The 14477-nt window shown below is 36.8% G+C and overlaps 1 protein-coding gene across 4 annotated transcripts in view; it reads left to right on the forward strand.

Annotated features, from left to right (window-relative positions):
• The window catches only part of NAALADL2 (N-acetylated alpha-linked acidic dipeptidase like 2), a 1364408-nt gene that overhangs the window by 171771 nt on the left and 1178160 nt on the right, over positions 1-14477 (forward strand). The gene's annotated exons all lie outside the window — the stretch shown is intronic.

Consider the following 14477-nt stretch of genomic DNA (forward strand, 5'->3'; position numbering starts at 1 on the left):
TGGAAGATGCCTTATCCCTCACAAAGAGAGAAATGACAGCAGTGGGGAAAAAGAAAAGAAAAAAAAAAGACCAGGGATAGAATCAGAGAAATTATACAGCTTAATCCAGAAAGAGAGATGAAAATAAAGAAGGAGATACAGAAGAAGTGTAAAATGAGTAGTTTGAAAATGTCTGCTTAAACAAACCAACAGCCAGAATAGAGAAGGGAAGTAATAAGAAGAAGAAAAGGAAGAAAAAAATACTATGTGTATATATACATATATGCATACATACCCACACACACCCACACACACATATATACATATATGTATATGTATATATATATATATAAAATAAGAATTGACCAAGATTCAAATCAGAAAATTGCAAAACTGTTGGACCGATATCTGATGGCACCTTGGAACCGGTGGCTGTGCTCATCTGGAACGAGGGGCCCTCTCGTTCAGTCAGTGTCAGTTTTGCTTGGTAGATATGCAGTTACCAGGTGTGGAGGGGTGTGGTTTGGTGTAGGCGGGTCCTGCCTCCACTGTGGGTCTGCTGTCCTGTTCCCTGAAGCCCCACCTTGTTGGTGATGGGGAGAAAGATGATGACATTCCAGTCTCTCCTTCCCTGACCATGTGTCCCAGAGCATTCTGTTCCGGCCATCCTCACAGTGCCACATGGGCATGAACAGGCTGATATGTCCTGCCCCACAGTCTCCCTCATCTTCCAGGCACTTGGCTGGCATTCAAACCCCAGTGTCTTAAAGGATCCCATGCCACGGGCCCTGGTTCCAAGGTGGTACCACTCCACCCAGCCAACAAAGGGCCTCTGACTGGCAGGCCCCTGCAGGATCTTTTGTTCTTGGAGCAGCTATATACCTTCTTCCCATAGCACTTAAAGGAGGGGATTGCTCTTTCTGATTATACCTCTGAGCTTCCTAACCAGCCTGGGGCTGGCTCCCCCTCCCCACCAGATGCACATACAGGGTGGCAAGCCCCAGTCTAGAGAAACATCCACAACCCTGGATCATGTTAGAAATTGGTTCTGTCTCCCTTTTTTCCAATCCCAGGTCCATGTTTTCTCTCTTGTCCAAATACAAGCCTATACTTCCACAACTTCGCTTTCTTTTTTTCTTTCTTTCTTTCTTTCTTTCTTTCTTTCTTTCTTTCTTTCTTTCTTTCTTTCTTTCTTTCTTTCTTTCTTTCTTATTCACTCACTTTAATTTATTTTATTTCTTTTGAGAGTGACAGAGACAATGTGAGTAGGGGAGGGGCAGAAAGAGAGAGAGAGAGAATCTCAAGCAGTCTTCACACTGTCAGTGCACAGCCTGATGTAGGGCTTGAACCCATGATACCTCACGATCATGACCTGAGCTGAAACTGAGTCAGACACTTAACCAATTGGGCCACCCAGGCACTCATCTACAGCCTCTCTTTCTCTTCTTTTTGCCTTTCCATAGAAAGAGATTCCCTTTCCTTTGTGCCTATGCCACCTGTTTTATCTCTCCCAATTTGCAATCATGTACCTACGGCACGCCAAGTTGTCCCCGTGGGCTCCTGGAGATGTTTCTGTTGTAGCCCAGATTCCTGGAATTCTATCATTTGGCCTCAATACTGCTATGTTTGAGGGATGAGGGAACTTCGGGTCCCCCTACTTCTCTGCCATGTTGACTCCTCCCTTACTTTATTTTTTTGAATACTTTTTGTCTCCATAACTAGATCGTACTTTGTTGAATGCAAGGACTGTGTCTTGTACATCTCTGAGTCTTACCAAAACCCAGAACTGGACACATGCCATCAAATGTGCATGAAGTAGTCACTGAATTTTTCATTTGATTTGAATGTTATCTGAAGTCATGTATATGTCTTTTCTGTTGGCGTTATGTAGAATATTGGTTGTCTAAAGACTCATGCTTTCTAAATCTGTTTCTAAATGCAAGTATAGCTGGTGGAAGTTTATTTTTTAGTTTTTTCTTCAAAGAACATTGTTTTTTGTGATTGGGATTCTGAGGTAGAAGGAAAGCAGAGAGAAAAACCATTTCATCTTCCTGCTAAGTGTATAGGGCCCTTGGGGCTTTTAACAGCCACCTCTAAATCAATGGAATAGATATTTTACTAAAAGATGGTATGTAGTTTCTGAAATATTGAAAATTTCCTTTGTCAAATTATTACTGTTTGCATTTTACATTCAACAAAGCCAAAAAAAATATTTGGACATGTTTTTATTAAGTCTTTTCTTTTTGGATGCTGTGAGTACATGACTTATGTATTCTTATGTGTGAATAGCTTTATAAAGACAAGTATACCAGTTTATTGCAGGTATTTTTTTTTTTTTTTGACTTTTGGTACAATTCCATCAGTGTAAAATTTCTATTTCAATTTAATCATAGTTATTGGAAAGATGATAAACTTTACATACAGTCCATTGTCTTAATAGAAAGTTATATTATAAAGGTAAATTATGAATGCAAATAAAGCATTCTGGGATGCCTCTTTATTTCCCCAAGTCTTACATGTGCCTAGTTAATTGCTTTAAAAAAAATTTTTTAACATTTATTTATTTTTGAGAAAGAGAGAGAGAAAGAGAGAGACAGAGCATGAGTGATGGAGGGGCAGAGCAAGAGAGGGACACAGAATCCGAGGCAGGCTCCAGGCTCTGAGTGGTCAGCACAGAGCCTGATGTGGGTCTCGAACCCAAGAATTGTGAGATCATGACTTGAGCCGAAGTCAGACGCTTAACCGACTGAGCCACCCAGGTGCCCATAGTTAATTTCTTTTATAGGGTGAGAAATGTAACTTTAGGACAAAAAAAAATATAGTGATATTTTGTGATATAGTGTGTGTAAAATGTATGCATTGCTAGTAAATCTTAGATCAGCTTACAAGTCAACAAGTTAAGAGCCTGAGAGTCTAGGATTAAGTAGGCTGTTTTAGGTCAATATAACTGGGAGGAGTGAAGTCTTAAATAAATTACCTCCTGGGCTTGAAGAGAACATGTGAAATTAACCTGACTATAGAAAAATCTTGGGGAAGAACAACTACACAACCTGCTGTCAGACAGCTGAATAGAGTTAGGGAGATGGAGACGGAGGTATCAGGTGAATACCCTGCTCAATTCTTTGATGGGGCCAAGAAATAGCATGTAGCTTATGATGGTCATGAAGACAGTTCCTGTAGAACAGATTTAGGAGGTCTGGGATGAGATTTGATAAATACTTCCCCAAGAGATTCAGATCATCAGGTAAACTTGAGAAGAACTGATTTTTCTCAGATTTTAGGAGGCTGGACTCCAGGCCAGTTTTGGAACCAGGAATTCAGGCGGAAGTTCCTTAAACTGACTAAAGAAAATTAGGTAAGCTACCAGTCTACCACTGGCCAGTCAAAACCAGACCTTTTTGGTGATGGTAGCTTTGTGATCCATTTTGAGGAGGTTAGGGTTTATGGTATAGGGGAAAGAAAGACTCTAGCTAGTCTGGGGTGTTAAATCACCCAACCTACTAGGATTCCTTCCATTTCCATACCTGGTCAAACCATCAATATTGCAGTCACTAGAAAATTTTACTTTCTTATTGAACAAACTGAGTCATTTAAGTTCAGTAAAAACTTATGTAAACAAAAGGGTTTTTTTAAAGATAAATCCTGTATATACATTTTATCTTTAAATATATGTAAGTATTTTGTGAAAAAAAGTTAAGCCCAAATTTAACAACGAAATTCATGGTATCTCTGAGATATACCTGTAATAGGGTCAGATTTTTTCCCCTTAGTTTTGGGGTCTGGAAAGTTTAGGATGCCATGATCTAAATGTAGCTCATTTCTGAGATCAGATTCCCCAAGTATTGGACCTGAGTTTGAGCAAACTAGTTTTTCCTGGGTGATTTTGTGTCCCTTTTATGGCTAGAAGTTTGAACAGGTGGATGTGTTTTTCCTGCAAAGGTGCATAAGCATCTACATCAACTTTTAGAATTTCACAGAAATAGGAAGGACTTTTTTTCCTTCCCAAATAAAGCAAAGAGACATTGGCTAGCTTTACCCACAGGGATATTAAAGAAGGTGCTACATAAATTAATTTAGTGCAAAATTGTCAGTGGGATTAGTGCAGGGTGTAATGAGGCCCTGAACTTGAAATCTTGTTATGGGCTTGATGCCTTACTGCTGATCCAGGAGGGACAAATGGTTCATTTCTAGTATTGTCAGATGGAGCAAGTAAAAGATATAGAAGGGTCATTTGATTCACCTGGGTGGTTATTTGGGGGAAAAAAAATTTGGCATGGTATTTCTTTAAGAAATATCCACCCAATAAGCAAGTTGGGGTGGAGGAACTAAGGAGAACCATAAAAATACCCTGAGACGGGGCTGTTTATAACAGTTGGATTGAGCACCGGGAATGTAGCTCATGTGTCAATAAATTCCTAATCAGAAGAGTTGTTTCTCCAAGCCAGTGAAGAGTAAAGACGGGGAAAAGCCCCTGTAGTTCGAGTCCTATAATTGGGGGTGAGTAGGGCATTGGAAAGGCTGGTGAGAGGGCTGAAGGCACCTGAGCATTTAAGTTTGTAATACTTTCTTCCAATGTTCTGGCTTTTTGCAGTAATGACACAGAACAGTGGGGCTTCTGTTTAGGGTCCTCCCTTTGTGGAGTTGAAATTAAGAAATTTAGTGGTCTTTTGGTTAAATCTTCTAGGGCAAGGGCAAATGGATTTGCTAAACTAAAGCTGATGTAAACCTGGTTTCCCATTCCAGTTTCGAACGCAGGAACCATGAGATCACAACCTGAGTGGAAGTCAGATGCTTAACTGACTGAGCCACCCAGGCACCCCTCACCTTTGATTTTAAACAAAAGTAGCTAGGGTTCTAGAAGTGAACCTGCCTGAGTGAATTTAACAGTTTGAGATCCCAGTGTGTGAGAACTCCCACATTTAGGGCTTTCTGACTGTATTTTAATGAGGTTTCCTTCTTTTTCACATGACTAAATTGTTTCTTTCCTGGGCTAGTTTTGTTGGATATATCCATAAGTAAAATGCTCTTGCTGCCCAAACATCTTAAAGGTACTGTTTATTCTCAGAAAAGAATGATCTCTTTCTGATACACCGCAAATCCATTTTATACAAATAAAGCATTTTATGACTTAAAATATAATATTTATTCAAGTTTTATAATTGTAGGGGTTTCCATTTGATATAAACTTGAAATTAATATACAGCTGAGCTGTGTAATGATTAGGCATGCCAGTTGTAGTTAGCTATTAATAACTAGTTGCAATTATATGAATGTTTTGTGAAGTTCTTATTTGCTCTTTTCTATACAAACCAGACAAATTTCTATAACTTGTTCTAAATGAGGATGTAGGGAAGATAGATCTTAATGAAAATGAAGGACTTTAGATTACATCTAAAGGGCAAAAAGAAGGAGGAAAGTTGTAGAATCAGAACAATGTGTTAGTTTAAAAGAAACAAGTCATACTTGGTTAAATTTAAGTAAAGCCTTATGTTTGGATTCTTCAATATCCTCTGTATTGAAGTGGAAGCAAACAGTTTTAAGTGCATAATCCTTTTGAGTATGCAGTTTACTCTTCTGCATTGCAAATACATCAGTATTTAAGATGTAAAAATGTTTCCATTCAATTCAACTTAACAGTTACTAAGTACTTGTAGAAAGACAACCTTATGTGTTCAGAGTGATAAAAAGTTAGGTCTAAATAGCTATTTATTCAAGCCCCATAGGTTCATAAGCTGTATCTTGATGAATTTACCACCCTTATAGTTGGCCCATAGTCCTGTTAGTGCCCTAATGTATGTATTCAGATTCATGTCAATCACATGGCTTTTTTTTTTTTACAAGTATATGAAACAAATGAATTCATTTATTGTATTATATGGGCATTATAATCCTTTTCTGGGAACCTTCTTTCTTGGTATTATTTTACCCAGAAAGTGTAAAAGTACTCAGAAGACTGCTCTAGAGGTAATGAGGTTAAACAAAGGTGTACATTTTTTTGTCTTGATTTCTATTCTACTTTTAGAATAAAATATTTACATTGCTTAAAAAGTCAAATAATACAAAGAGGTATAGAATAAAGTATCTGCTTCCATCAGTCACTCATCCATCCAGTCCTAACACTGCTATAGTCACATTTAAAAATTTTTCCCCACCTATTTCTTTTAAGCAAATTCAAGCAAAAATAAACATATATTCTTATCCTACCCTATAATATAAAAGGAAGCATACTGATGATTCTGTTTTATTTTTAACAGTAAATTTTTATCTTTGTATTGCTAAATAAAAGCCCCTTATTTTCCTTTATATTTTTTAATTGAGGTATAACTGATCTACAAGATATTTGTTTTATATATATAACATATTGTGAAATGATCAACATTACATCTGGTTAATATTTGTCACCATACATAGCTATATATATATACATATACATATATATATATATTTTTTTTAAATTTTTTTATTTTTTTTTCTAAGAGCTTTTAAGATTTACTCTTAGAAGTTTTCAAATACTCACTAGAATATTATGCTGCCATGTTGTATATTACATACCCAGGACTTCTAACTGGAAATTCATACCTTTTGGCTTCCTTCACCCATTTCTCCCACTTCCTATCCTTTGTATCTGGCAACTATCAATCTGTTCAGTATCTATGAGCTTTTTTCCAAGATCTTAATATATAAGTGAGGTCATCATCTTACGTATGATATTTGTCTCTGACTTATTTAGCATAATGCCCTTAAGGTCCATCCATGTGGTTGCAAATGACAAGTTTCATTCTTTTTTATGGCTGAATAATATTCGGTTGTATAATATACCATAATTCCTTTCTCCATTCATACATCAACAGACACTTATGTTATTTTCATGTCTTGGCTATTTTATTTTATTTTTTTTAAATTTTTTTTTAACTTTTTATTTTTATTTTTGAGACAGAGAGAGACAGAGCGTGAACGGGGGGAGGGTCACAGAGAGAGGGAGACACAGAATCTGAAACAGGCTCCAGGCTCTGAGCGGTCAGCACAGAGCCCGACGCGGGGCTCGAACCCACGGACCGTGAGATCATGACCTGAGCCGAAGTCGGACGCTTAACCGACTGAGCCACCCAGGCGCCCCGTGTCTTGGCTATTTTAAATAATACTGCCAAAACCACAGAGGTTAATATATAACTGAGTTAGTGTTTTTGTTTTATTTAGATAAATATCCCAAAGTAAGATTGCTGGATCATATAGTATTTCTATTTTTAATTTTTTGAGGAGCCCCATACTGTTTTCTATAGTGAATAAACCAGTTTACATTCCCACCAACAATGCAAAAGAGTTAGTTTTTCTCTGTAGTTTCTTCTGTTGTTGATTTTAGCCATTCTGACAGGTGTGAGATGATATTTCTCATAGTTTTGATTTGCATTTCCCTGATGATGAGTGATGTTGAGCATCTTTTCATGTGTCTGTTGGCCATCTGTACATCTTCTTTGGAAAAATGTCTGTTCATGTCTTCTGCCCACTTTTAATAGGATTGTTCTTATATTTATACTTATAACTCAACACCATTTACCCTTTCTAAAATGTACTTAAATTCTGAGCATTTTCTATGTGGTAGTGTACTAAGTAGGCATTGCAGAGTCACAGTGTCTCTCCAGGGAGGATTTCATTATCTGTGGATAGAGAAATATATAAGTTAAATTCTTCAGAGATGGTTCACTGAACAAGGAACTTTTGAGTTTTGAAGGATATGTGGGGATTTTGCAGGCACAGAGATGGGTAGGAATTATTGCATGTAAAAAAAAAAAAAAAAGCAGAGAATTCCTTGGGCCAGAATTCACTTGAACTGCACAGATCATGGAGTACTGTAACCTGGATAGATGGAGACTTAGAGGTCAGGCTAAAGCCATAAAGAGTTACTGATAGATTGCAAACAGATGATGAATGAGAAGATGGCAAAACTAGAATAGAGTTCTATAAGGAGACAGAGTTAAGGCAAGAAATTATGGAGACTTGAAAAAGCGGTAACAGAGCTGCAAGCAAAACAAGACATACTTAACAAGTAAAATGAACATGATTTGTTCACTGAATGTAAGGATGAGAGAGAGCAGGTGGAACATAGAATTATTCTGGGTTTTGGTTTGGGTCACCATTATGTCAGCTGAGAAAGGGAAGATGTAAAAATGGATTTGAGGATAGGATGATGGGTTTAACTTTTGGGGCAATAAAATGGAAATGGAAGGTAGTTGGTAACATTTATTTTGTGTGAAGCTTGAGAGAGAAATGGAGTATCGATTTAGATTTGGGAGTCGTCCAGATATATAGGTGATAGTTGAAGACATTGGTATTGAACAGATTTTCCAGGAAGCATGAGGTTAGACTCCTGCATTCCTACCACCACCATACCAACATTTAAGGGATGATTTCTTACAGTTTTGAAAAGTGGTGAACTTTCTGAAGAAGCTGACCAAGAGGGGGATTGGAAAAAATCCAAATAGAATGGTGTCAAGGAAGCCAAGAACCAAAATATTTTTAAAAAGCAGCCATCAAGTAGAGAAGTCAAGTAGGATTTGGTTATTATACATGTCTTGGAGTTTATCTTTTATCTCTAATACCAGGGACCTAAAATTGAGATGTTTTCTGACTTTGTTCATAGTCTAGTGGAGAAAGAAGTGCAGCTGGCTCAATAACATTTTAATGAGGGGAAAGAATATACAAAGTATGAAACAAAAAATATGGGTGGGGCTGGGGAAGACTAGAGGAAGACTTAAAGACTAGTTTAAGATAAAAATAAAGATGAATAGTTTTCTAGTACTAGAGCAGGTGAAATAATATGTACAAAATCATGCATGTAACAGGTAATTTCAAAAAAAAAATGAAACAAAGACAAAAAACTTGCAAGTAATTCAGCACCAGAACACAAATTCTGAGTGGTGGGTGTGAAAAGAATTGGGAGGGATCAGAGAGGAGAATGGCTGCATAGGATTCGATCTTGTCATCAGTAAGGAGCTTTGAAAAATTCTGAACACTAATGTGTTACAATTAGTACCCACCATTACAGACACTAGCTCTCTTTCCAAGTATATGAGATTACATTTCCCAATTTCCTGGTTAGGTGGAGCTGAGTGACTGTTTCTGGCCAGTGAGTTGTGATGCTTGTGGTCTCTGCACTTGAGCCTTAAGTGCTGATTCAGGCTTGGCTAGAGCTCTGTTTCCTCTGCCACAGTGATAGGCAATAGCATCATGGATACTCCATTGTTTGATTGTCTGAATAACTACTATGAGCAGAGCCTCCTGCTGATCCACAATGGACACAGGATGTGAACAACAGTTCTCCATTTGTAAAGCCATAGTGATTTGGAAGTTTATTTTTTTATTTTTATTTTCCCCCTGTAACTTCATTAAGTCTGTCATTGAGAGGGCTGGATAGTAGAGATAGTAAGAAGGTAGAATCAAAAGGATATTGTGACTGACTTAAAGTACCAAGTAATAAAGGGAGAAATCCAGGCTAAAGAGATGTACCAAAGATGATCCATTGCATTTACTTGTAGGATGTTCTTTGTGATCTTCCAGAGTTAATTTGGTAGCATGATGAAAAAGGAAAGTATCTCAGTGGACTACAGAGTAAATGGGAAATAGAGATGACTAGTTTTGAAATCAATAGCATGAATTACTACACTAGCTGACTATGAAATATATGAATATATGTAAAATGTACCATACTTGCTTTTAAGAATTTTATAAGCTATGTTACCAGAAACATATACAGCCTTGGGAAATGAAATTTTTCTCACTGGATAATAGGAACTACACCCATTTCTGGTTTCCTTTACAAATTTTATCTTTATATGACACATGAAGAAATCTATCATTTCTAAGCCTTCAATTCTTATTTGATTGCTTTTCAAAATATTTGTAGTTTTCTAAATTTTTTTTAAGAACTGAAGCAAGCGATATCTATGTTCCATTTTTAGCTAACAATGCAAATGTAATTCAGACTTCAAGACAGACACATTGTCCCTTGTAGTTTGCGAAGGCAAGGGAAGCCATGTTTACATCTTTTTGATTGTCACCTGTAAATGAAACATAATGACTTAATAGAAGGTTACTAAATAGCAAGCTGTTAAGATACCATTAATACAAAATGATGCCAAAGTCTGGCATAAGTCTACAATATAAGTGCTACCAATTACATCATTCTGAATTATATATAACTCTCAAACTGAACCTGTGTACTTTTAAACATGCTGCTCTGTGAATCATTTTTTTTCTAGTAAGTTATTTTAATCTTGAGTAATCAGCAAAGTACCATGCCATTCTCTTTTTACAGTGTATATGGAGTCTTAATAAAGATTCTAGAAAGCAATACACATTCGTAAGGAAGAAGAAAGATATTTCAGATAACCAAAAATGTAACATGGGATGGTTCAGTGTGGCTTATAAAATATATAGTGACAATTGTCAAAATAGCTACTGTGGAATTGTATTAATATGGAATCTATTCAAGGTTAAGCATTTACAGTAAGTGTTTTATTACAGCAAACACTGCACTATACTCCTTAGGGTCAAATCTGCAGGTATTTAATTTCAGCAATTGCCATAATAGAGGCATTATGATAATGTCTCAGCCTCTTGGGTACACATCGAGGTTGGATGCTATTATATTTTTTCCTTTTCTTTTAAAGCTTTGTCTATAATCCATACCTTACTTTTAAAAGCAAGGATTTATATCCTTTATTTGAATACTTGGAACTTAGTTTCAAAGGTTGAAATGGACATAGTCTAAGAGAAAAATAATGGGCTATTATAGAAAGGGGAATAATTTTCCACAAGTTTTAGATTTTTGGACACAAGAGATTCATCACAGGGACCACATGTATTTTTTTTTTTTTCTGAGTCCCACCTTCAAAATTAATGAACAGCAAAATGTTTTATATTGAGCTTAAACTCAGTTATTCTGTCATACTATTGTTCATTGATTTATCATTATTTTTGGAAGAGCTTAATTTAATAAGGAGATTATCTTTTATCAAGTTAATAGGTATAATTACTGTCAGCAGGATGCTTACGGTCTAAGATAAAAAGTTAATTCTTAAGAATTTGGTACTGCTTTGTAGTCATATATGAAGCTTTTCTCTTTTAAGGCTGTTGTCCTACTGTCTTTTTTCAGTTGTAGTTGACACATAATGTTACCATATGTAGCTGTTCTAAATCTTTCTATTTACTGCAGTAAAGAGAAATGTGAATCTATTTTCTTTGCTCAAACATCTGGAAAATACACAGCCTTCCCCAACTCTTGCAAATTTCACTCATCCAAAAAAAAATTTTTATTTCATTCTTAATTGTGAATTTCTAGTTTCAGGCTTAGCCACTAGATACATTATGGGCTTAACTTCTGGCTTGCATTTGTTTCGTTCGTATTTTAAGAGTAACTGAACTCTTACTTAAAGCAGTTGACCTATGTTCTTAGTTACTTGTTTCTTGTTTGTTTGTTTGTTTATGTTGAGAGAGAGAGAGAGAGAGAGCGCGAGAGCACAAGCAGGAGAGGGGCAGAGAAAAGAGGAGAGAAAGAGAATCCCAAGGAGGCTCTGAGCTGTCAGCACAGAGACTGTTGCAGGGCTCAAACCTATGAACTATGAGATCATAACCTGAGCTAAAATCAAGAATTGGATGCTTTATTGACTGAGCCACCCAGGCGCCCCTAGTTTTTTAAAGGCTAGAACTTCCAAATTTTAAAGACGCTTAAAAGGAACATCTGTTCTATTTTATCAGAAAGTGTGTTAGAACACTCTAGTTCAGGAAAACAGCATCAAAATGTTTAAATGTTTTCCTTAAATTGAGTATTTAGGATTTCTTTAATCAAGTATTTAGGAGATGGGAGTCATGGTTTAAGAAAATGTGTTTTCAAGCCATTAGTAAGAAAATCAGAATCTTAGATATCTAATACTTTTATTATTTTGGAACGGAATAATTGAACATGACAACTGAGTAACTATTCATATTGTCTAAGCTTTCCGAAGACAAACCATGAAATCCATTGAAAATTTCTTTAGTGTGACCCAATGACTTTGAGTTGTTTCCCTGACTACCTAGTTTCTATTTAGTCTTAAAAGATAAGCCATCCAAAATCATACATGTTTCATCTCTGTTCCTTAATTTATCTGTGCCCAAGGATAACAAGAGCTTCTCACTTCTGATATTAGCAAAGTGTGAGGAAGAAAGGTAACTTTTGGAGGACTATTACCTATGCTGAGCCCAAGTGAACACAATATCTTTAAGGCATAAATTAGCTGACTACGAACTTTTGAGGTGATGGGAGAAACAGTAGCTCAATCCGGTCTGCATCTCTTGAGATAGTCTGGGTTTCACTAGAAAAAAACATACCAGTTAGTAAAATGTAGCAAGTGGAAATTCTTCAAATATTTGAGTGCCCACTCTATTCCAGGTACTATTCTAGGTATGAGGGATAGATGCTATGATAAACAGGAAAGAGAGCAAGGTCCATACTTTCATGAATGCTAATTGAAGGCAGGGGATAGCAAAGAATAAAAATAAAAATTGAAAAGTAACATAATTGATATGCAAGACATCAACATGGGAGTGACATTATAATTAGCAAGTAGGTAGATTCTGTAGATTAAGTCATCAAGAAAAGTCTCTCTAAGAGGTGCCATTTGTGCTTAAATAACAATTATGAAGGATCTAACTGTATTTTTGAAGTCTGAGAATGTTCCCAATTAAAAAATCATCTATGATCTGAATGTTTGTGTTCACCCCTACCTACTCTCTCCAAATCCACATGTTGGAAACCTAATGTCCAATGTGATGGTATTAGGAGGTGGGGCTTTTCGGAGGGTGATCAGGTCACAAAATGGACCTCTCATGAATGGTATTAGTGTTCATAAAAAAGAGCCTTTTCTACCATGAGGATACAATGAGACGTGTGTGACCTTGAGGAGAGCCCTTAACTTGTCATGCTGGCACCTCCATTTTGGTCTCCCAGCCTTCACATCTGTGAGAAACGTCTGCTTATTAACCACATAGGATTAAATGTAGAAATAGCAGCTTTTTCTAATAGAGGCCCAGTTGGAGATATAGCTTAGTATCAAACATTAGAGCCAAACTTGTCAGACTCAGTCTTGATCTGGGACAGTCTCTTCTGGTATAAAGGACTTCCATGTATATACAGATAGCCCATGCACTGAGTGGGCAGGGTCACTCATCAGAGGGAGGAAAGCAGGGCCTGTCCAGCTATTCTGAATTTAACAGAAGACTGAGAAAGACTAGAGGCAAAAAACATTATAGTAGGGGAGGTCATTTCCCCTGAGAGGAAACATTAGAAATGAGGAAGAAGCAGTCTCCCCTGATTCCCCAATATCATACAAAAATCTGAATGTAGAGACACCAACTTGGAAATAAATTTGAGACGTTCTTGAAATGGAAAGACGGTCACTAGGAGAAGATTGTAGTGAACAAGGACAGAATGAAACAAGACAAGGTTGGAAAGCTTGGCAGGAACAAGTCATTAGAGCTTTGTAGACCAGACTTGTGAATTTGGATTTTTATTGTAAGTGAAACTGGGGGATATAGGAGAGCTTTAAACAGGCAAGTGAGGATGTTCTGACATACATTTCTAAAAGCTCTCTCTGGTTCCTGTTTTGCGAATGTATGGTTAGAAGGGGGAATGTAAGTCAGGAGACCATTGCAGACATCCAGTTTAGAGGTGTATTGGCTTGGAAAATAGTGGTAATAGTAGAGATGTAAAAAAAAAGCAGAAGGATTCTGCATTGAATGGTAGATTAAATTTGGGAGATGAAGGAAAATGAGGAACCAACTGTAGCTATAAACTTTGGAATAATCGGATTCCATTTGCTGAGAAAATGACTTTTGGAGGAATACGTTTGGTTTTGGAGGAAGGGAATCATGAGTTTGAAGCTGAGAAGCCTATTAGAGATGTCACGCGCGTAATGATACATGAGTCAGGGTTCTCTGGCAGATCCAGGGCTGGTGACATAGACTTACATGTCCTGTACATATATATTTAAACCATTGGATTGAATGAGGTCATCCACAGAGAGCTTGGATAAGACATCTGTTTTAGAAATCTTGGAGAAGGGGAATCTGAGAAAGAACAGCTGGTGAAGGGGTTGGAGAACCAGGCATGTGTGGATTACAAATTCAAAGGGATATGTTCAAGGAAGAGGCAGATAGAACAAGTTTACTTTAACCCCAAACTTATACCAAAGTGAAACAAAGTAACTGAATACACACACATGCAAGTATATGCTATCACTGGGAAAAGTGTGAAGAACAAATACCAGAATATATATAGTTTGTAGCTTGTCTTTTGGATATTTGGGAGGTGCTTAACTTCCTATAAACTTACAAAATCATTTAAAAATGTTGTGAGTACTTAAAATTTATTTTTATTTTAGTGGTTCAACAAATGATCAAGTGCCTTAGCCCAACTGTAAGTGCAGATCTGCATCTTGCATAATAGTTTCCTAGGGAAAGAG

The sequence above is a fragment of the Neofelis nebulosa genome, chromosome 5 (assembly GCF_028018385.1).
Source record: "Neofelis nebulosa isolate mNeoNeb1 chromosome 5, mNeoNeb1.pri, whole genome shotgun sequence".
In the NCBI taxonomy this organism is placed as follows: Eukaryota; Metazoa; Chordata; class Mammalia; order Carnivora; family Felidae; genus Neofelis; species Neofelis nebulosa.